Source organism: Portunus trituberculatus, chromosome 23 (assembly GCF_017591435.1).
Source record: "Portunus trituberculatus isolate SZX2019 chromosome 23, ASM1759143v1, whole genome shotgun sequence".
Classification (NCBI taxonomy): Eukaryota; Metazoa; Arthropoda; class Malacostraca; order Decapoda; family Portunidae; genus Portunus; species Portunus trituberculatus.
In genome coordinates this window covers 10,079,047-10,086,813 of record NC_059277.1, presented here as the reverse complement: position 1 = coordinate 10,086,813, position 7,767 = coordinate 10,079,047, and the positions used below count along the sequence as shown (strand labels likewise).

General features: G+C 40.4%; 1 long non-coding RNA gene across 1 annotated transcript in view; it reads left to right on the top strand.

Annotated features, from left to right (window-relative positions):
* Positions 1-585: 585 nt before the first annotated feature.
* The window catches only part of LOC123507861, a 28,005-nt gene continuing 20,823 nt past the window's right edge, over positions 586-7,767 (top strand). The window contains exon 1 of the long non-coding RNA XR_006675810.1: positions 586-1,219. This is a non-coding gene — a long non-coding RNA (uncharacterized LOC123507861). The remainder of the gene's footprint in view (positions 1,220-7,767) is intronic.

The window sequence follows — 7,767 nt, the reverse complement described above, 5'->3', positions numbered from 1 at the left end:
TGACGTGGAGCATCAGTCTCCGCCACGCCCCATCGTGAAGGCGGCCTTTAAACACTCCACCAAGGCAGCAGGGACAGCACCAACATTTATTACAGTCACCCCAGTGTGCTTAACGTTTTCTTTAATACCCCCCATTTTCTTTGATGGACGAGAGCACGGGCGAGGTAGAAAGTTTTATTTATCGGGTCCATTTATTATTATCTACGAGTTTCTTTGGGTGTTCTGTCGTGTTTTTGTATTGGATTGTGTTGCAGCGCGTGTGAGGGTTAAGACGGGTTTGTGAGCGTAACTTTGTGAGCTGGCTGACTGTTAGAAGCGTCTCGAGCCAAACGAAACACATGAGACTGTTTCGAAGCCACGCCATCACTCACTTCTCTGACATTGCGTAATGGAACAAAGGTAATACAAGCTTTCACACAGTCTTTGGTAATGGAAGAGAACGTTTTTGCTGCTCTCTCTTCTTAGGGCTTCTAGGAGGCTTCCCAAGTGTCCTATAGACCATGTAAGTCACTGATTTGTATAGGACCCAAAGCGAATCTGAGGCTTCGAAGTGACTCCTTTTCTCAGTTTCCTTGTACTGTGTGACGGAGGAGGACGTTCTGTGTGTGGCTCTTTCTTGTTGCGTGTCCTGAAGCATATCCTTATTGACATCTAGGATACTGTCTATAGTATACCTGGGGACAAATGTGGTTAGCTTCGTTCCTTAAGAACCTCGAAGGATCGCTGAAGGACTGTTCAAAACCAAGTGTGTCTAGGTTCACCCACAAGGACTCTCAGAAAATATAATAACCCAGTGAAGGACTTATGTAGGATTCCCCTTTTGATTCTCCCGAGAGATCCTTTGAAGACAACTAAGGACCCTCAAACAACCTCCTAAAAACCCCTCTGTAGGACCCAGCCAGTAGGACCCCCAGATGACCCCGGACAACTAAGGACGTACAAATAACCCCTAAAGAACTCCTCTGTAGGACCCCGCCAGTAGGACTCCCACAGGACCCCGGATAACTAAGGACACTCATGCAACTTCCTAAAGAACCCCTCTGTAGGACCCCTTCAGTAGGACCCCAAGAGGACCCTGTACAACTAAGGATCCTCAAACAACCTCCTAAAAAACCTGCTGTAGGACCGCGCCAGTAGGACCGCCTCCCCCACCGCCTTCCCCCCAGGACCCCAGGAGCATCCCTTGGGAGCGCGTGGACGACAACAAGAGTGTGGGTGTGTAAGTATTTATTGGTCCAATTTGCAGCCTTTGGGCGGTGGTAATAATGGCTGGTAATAATACTGGTGATAATAACAGGGGTGATCTTTATGCATATCCGCCATTTCGTGATCGTTGTTGATGTTATTATTGTTATTATTGCTATTATTTCCCCCCCCGGGCCGGCCTCATGCGTGGTGTTTTTGTTTATGGCATCAGCATTTCAGCGTGAGGGTTTTATTTGTGTGTTCTGTGCATTTTTATACGCGGTGGCTGTGTTGTGACGAGTATTACCCTCCCTTTTTTTTTTATTTATTCCGTCCCATAAAACAATAGCACTGGCTTATATTGTTCACGCGCTGCATAATTTTGTGTATGTCCATTGTATAGTCTGTATTTGTCCCCCTGGCTCACCTCAGGTCACATTTTTTTTTTCCTTTTTTTCGTATACATTTATTTCCTTTTTTTTGTGTCATTAAATTAAACCGTACCCCCTAAAAAAAATTGAATGAAAAAAGATCACAGAGCAACTGGAAATAAGCATACACGCACACAGAACAACGGCTATAAATAAACGTTCTCTGGCCTTGATTCTCGGAAGGCTTACGGTCCGGATGGAGTCCCTCCTGTTGTTCTCAAAAACTGTGCTTCCGAACTCGCTCACTGCCTAGTCAAACTCTTTCATCTGTGTCTCTCTACTTCTATTTATCCTTCTTGCTGGAAGTTTGCTCACATTCAACCTGTCCCTAAAAAAGGTGACCACTCCAATCCTTCTAACTACCGCCCTATAGCTTTGATTTCCTGCCTTTCTAAAGCCTTTGAGTCTATCCTTAATAGGAAGATAATGAGGCATCTATCAGCTCACAACCTTCTCTCTGATTGCCAGTATGGTTTCCGTAAAGGCAGATCTACTGGTGATCTTCTTACTTTCCTAACTGAATCTTGGTCATCCTCTTTTAGGGACTTCGGTGAAACCTTTGCTGTCGGCCTTGACATATCGAAAGCCTTCGATAGAGTCTGGCACAAATCTTTAATTTCTAAACTACCCTCCTACGGATTCTATCCTTCTCTCTGTACCTTCATCTCCAGTTTCCTTTCCGATCGTTCTATTGCTGCTGTAGTAGACGGTCACTGTTCTTCCCTAAAACTATCAACAGTGGTGTTCCACAGGGTTCTGTCCTATCACCCACTCTCTTTCTATTATTCATCAATGATCTCCTAAATCTGACTCAATGCCCTATCCACTCCTATGCTGATGATACCACCTTGCATTATTCAACAGCGTTCAACAGACGCCCAACCCAACAACAATTAAATGACTCAAGGCGAGATGCTATAGGACGCCTAACTTCTGATCTTTCACTTGTTTCTGATTGGGGCAGAGAAAACCTGGTTTTGTTCAATGCCTCAAAAACTCAATTTCTACAACTATCTACTCGACATAACCTTCCAGACAACTATCCTCTCTTCTTCAATAACACTCAACTTCCCTCTCCTCTACATTAAACACACTCGGTCTATCCTTCACTAAAAATCTAAACTGGAAATTTCACATCTCTACTCTTGCTAAATCAGCTTCCAAGAAGTTAGGTGTCCTGTGGCGTCTTCGTCCATTTTCTCTCCCTCCCAGCTGCTTGCTCTGTACAAGGGCCTTATCCGCCCGTGTATGGAGTATGGCTCTCATGTCTGGGGGATCCACACACAGCTTTACTAAACAAGGTGGAATCTAAAGCTTTTCGTCTTATCAACTCTTCTCCTCTAACTGACTGTCTTGATTCTTTAAGTCACCGCCGCAATGTTGCATCTTTATCTGTCTTCTACCGCTGTTTTCATGCTGTCTGCTCTTCTGAACTTGCTAACTGCATGCCTTCCCCTCCTGCGGCCTCGCTGCACAAGACTCTCTACTTCTTCTCATCCCTATTCTGTCCATCTTCCTAATGCAAGAGTTAACCAGTATCTTCACTCCTTCATTCCCTACACTGGTAAACTCTGGAACTCTCTACCTGTGTCTGTATTTCCACCTGCCTATGACTTAAACTCTTTCAAAAGAGGAGTGTCAAGACACCTCTTACGTTAACTGGACCCTCCTTTTAGATTTTTTTGTTTTTTCTTTCTCCTACTTTCCTCTCAACAGGGCCTGGCAACCAGCGGGATTTTTTTTTTCCAACACTTTGTTTTCCCTTGGCCAGTGCCCTTGCCAAACAGTTAAATTAAAAAAAAAACCTGAAAATTACCTTTGAAAATTATAGTAAAAAAGAAAATAAATAAATAACAGAGAAACTTTTAAATTCACGTGGAAAGAGAAAAGTTTAACTATAACGAATACATAAGAAGAGAGACGCTAAGTCGGGAAATTAAATAAATAAATAAAATGCGGATAGAAAAAAATGTGAAAGAAAACGGATGAAATGAAAGGAGAAACTAAAAAATACTCGTTGATAAAATTTAAAAAAAGAATCAAACGACTGAATAGTAAAAATTGAATGATAAAAATTGAAAAAGAAAAAAAAACCAGTAATGAAAGAGAAACTACAGAAATTAATAAACGAATAGATAAGTTAAACAAATAAAAAAAAAGCATCGAGCAACTGAATAAAATGACACTTAGTAAAAACTGAATGATAAAAATTAAGAAAAAAAAACTGTATAATGAAAGAGAAACCACCAAAATAAAGAAACGAATCGATAAATTAAAAAAAATGTAAAAAAAAAAAAAATCGAGCGACTGAATAAAATGACACTTGGTAAAAACTGAATGATAGAAAAGAAAAAAACAGTGCAATGAATAAAAAAAAAACTAAAATAAATAAACATATAGATAAATTAAATAGATGAAAAAAATCATAAACGTTAAAAAAAGTGAATTAGATCAAATAAATAGGAGACAATTATCGAAAAAAAAAGAAAACGAGGTGCAGTAGTGCGAGGGGGTGACTACGGAAAACATTAATTGGCGGTAATTGAGCTTCTCATTAGGCCGTCATAAATAAGATCAGTGGAGGATTATGTGTTTTATGTTTATCCCGTTATTAGTGCCGCTATTGATGGCGGCCGGCACAATTTGATGATGGGAACACTGCTGAGAAAAAAGAACATTGAAAACAGTATGAAATAAACGAAAAACGAGAAAATAATAACTGCATTGATATAAATAGGAGTAATAATAGTAGTAATTGAGTATGGCTCTCATGTCTGGGGGGGATCCACACACACAGCTTTACTAAACAAGGTGGAATCTAAAGCTTTTCGTCTTATCAACTCTTCTCCTCTAACTGACTGTCTTGATTCTTTAAGTCACCGCCGCAATGTTGCATCTTTATCTGTCTTCTACCGCTGTTTTCATGCTGTCTGCTCTTCTGAACTTGCTAACTGCTTGCCTTCCCCCCTCCTGCGGCCTCGCTGCACAAGACTCTCTACTTCTTCTCATCCCTATTCTGTCCATCTTCCTAATGCAAGAGTTAACCAGTATCTTCACTCCTTCATTCCCTACACTGGTAAACTCTGGAACTCTCTACCTGTGTCTGTATTTCCACCTGCCTATGACTTAAACTCTTTCAAAAGAGGAGTGTCAAGACACCTCTTACGTTAACTGGACCCTCCTTTTAGATTTTTTTGTTTTTTCTTTCTCCTACTTTCCTCTAAACAGGGCCTGGCAACCAGCGGGATTTTTTTTTTTCCAACATTGTTTTCCCTTGGCCAGTGCCCTTGTAATGTAAAAAAAAAAAAAAAAAAAAAAAAAAAAATTAGGTAACAGTAACTCAATAGAATATCCAGCAATAGAGAGACCGGGAATGTTACAGATCAATAAGAAAAAAGGAGAACAAAGAAAAAGATGTGAAGAAAAATGTATAAGAGAGAGAGAAGAAAAGGAAGAGAAACAATAACAATCTCATGAAAATACAACAACACGGAATAGATAAACGAAATAGATAGCAGAATGAATAACACTAATGAATGAATGAATGAATGGCTGGCTGGCTGGCTGGCTGACTGGCTGGTTCGTTCGCTCGCTGGGAGGGTAGAGAGCAGAGTCTGGTCACTGGGAAAGGAAGATATGGTGTCCAAACATTTGTGTAAACTTATATTTATTTGTCTAAACTTGTGACCATTGGAGTGTTTTCTTACTTTCATTATTTCGCTCCTTTTTTACATTTTGGCAGCGAGGTGGTGGTGGTGGCGGTGGTGATGGTGGTGGTGGTGGTGGTGGTGGTGGTGGTGGTGATGTTTGTTTATATCCCTTTAACTTTCTCTTGCGAATTGTATAGTAATCGTAGTAGTTGTAGTAGTAGTAGAAGTAGTAGTAGTTGTAGTAGTAGAAGCAGTAGCAGTAGTAATAAAATTGGTAGTAGTAGTAGTAGTAGTAGTAGTAGTAGTAGTAGTAGTAGTAGTAGTAGACAAGACAAAACTGCATATGGCAAAATAAAAAGGAAAAGAAATTAATAGAAACGCGCGGAAGGGAATGGGAAAACAAAGGATGGATGGAACATTAAAATTAAGGAAAGAAATAACATGAAAAGAAAGGAAAGAAAGCAGTAAAAGTAATAGTAGGTGGTGGTGGTGGTGGTGGTGGTGGTGGTTGGGGGTGATAGTTGGAGGTAGTGATGGTGGTGGTGGTGGTGGTGGTGGTACTTGTTCATACAGGTTATTTCACGGTCGGAATGTTGCCTCAGTTTCTCCTGGCTGGCTTCACTCTTTCCGCCTTCTGTTCACGTACACGGAGAATGCACACGTACATACATATTTATACGTTACACACACACACACACACACACACGTGGCGTCACTTGTAAAGGTGATAGAAATGCTCTCGAAAAAGTGGGGGTTTTGTATTGTTGGAAATAATGAACTATAAAATCACTAATATAAACAATGGAAAACGGTGATACGAAGAGAAATAGTGACAAAATGAGACCAGAAATTATGTAATGGGAGTCAAAATAATGAATTGTTGTTTTGTATTACTGGAAAATGAAGCTGATAATGTATAAACTATAAAAAAAAATAGTGATAGAAATAAATAATAGAGGAGTGATTATACGAAAGGGAAATAATGATAAGACAAGACGAAAAATTATTGAGTATTTTGCCTCATACTTTTCTTTTAATTTTTTTTCACTTGATATTTTTAGTCATGATTAGCTAAAGAAGGATTTATTTCATGTTTTGATAGACTTATTTTTTTCTATTTGTCTATCTATCTATGTATCTATCTATCTATCTATCTATCTATCTATCCATCCATCCATCCATTCATTTAGTTGTCTACCATTCTATTACCGCTCTTTAGAATTGTGTCGACTGTATGTATACAATTAACCTTCACGTATTTCACGCTTTGATGAACCTTTCACATTCATCACACTCACCATGAACGCTCGTATATCCACCACCTTTGATTCCCTACAAGTGTCACTGTTATCCGTCCCTCCTTTAGTGGCAGTAAGTTAAAGTCCTAACCGTCCTCTGGGGAATTAGTCTGCGTGGCCTTGTTAGTCGGTAGGCGAGGCGGGGCGAGGCTGGGAGAGGTGGGACAGGGGGAAGCAGAGAATCAGAGAGGGGTGAAGTGGGGCGGGAAAGTCGAGGCTCCACTGAAGTTCAAGGGACATGCAAGCGTCGCCCGCCTGTCTGGGACGCAAAACTGTTCCCGGGAATGTCACGCTAGTGTGGGGAGATGCATAATGGTTGGGTGTATTGTGAGGTGGTGACGTGGTGGTAGTGGTGGTGGTGGTGGTGTGGTGATGCTGTGACTTATGATGCCGTGGTGTTGGTATTCTCTTGCTGTGGTGTAATGCATTTCAACTTCCATATTTGAAGTAGATCATGTATTTGACTATATTAATTCTTATTCATTATTTTCTTTCTTTTCTTTCCTTGTTTTCGTCTTTCCTTCCTTCCTTTCTTATTTTCGTCCTTCCTTCATTCTTACTTCACTTTTTTCATTATTTTCTTTCTTTTTCCTCTCTTCCACCTTTTTTCCATTCTCATTTTCTTCTATTCGTTGTATTTTAAAGGCAAAGAGAAGCTGTAGATGAACTGATAGACGATAAATGTGTGTGTGTGTGTGTGTGTGTGTGTGTGTTCCGTGAAGCAGGCTCGGTGTGGATTAGTGAGAATATGGCCCGTATTTTCAAACTCTTCCACCTCTCATTAGGACAATTTCCAAAGCTCGCACAGATAATTGGTCGAGTTCGCATGTTTTTTCCTTACCTTAATGACGCAAAGTCCTCGTTAAACTACCACTGGGTCACGTAAACACCCTTGAAAGCCTTAACCTCCAATGCGGCCTGCTAAAAAAAGGAAAGGACACTGAAACGCTCAGAATGCATGGGAAATGGAATGAAAGGAAATCAACTTGGTGACGGGGGTCGTTGAGAAATGCGTGTCTGTCTCTGAGAAAGTATTAAGATGCTCATTTTCTCTAAAGACTTATACGTCATAGAGAAACAATACAGACAAAGAATGGTTTTACCAAGACGCTGAACGGTTTAAGAAAGCATGTATATCAGAGAGAAACTTTGTATTAAAAGAAAACTTGTAATAGTAAGACCTTGAAACCAGGACGCGTTTTC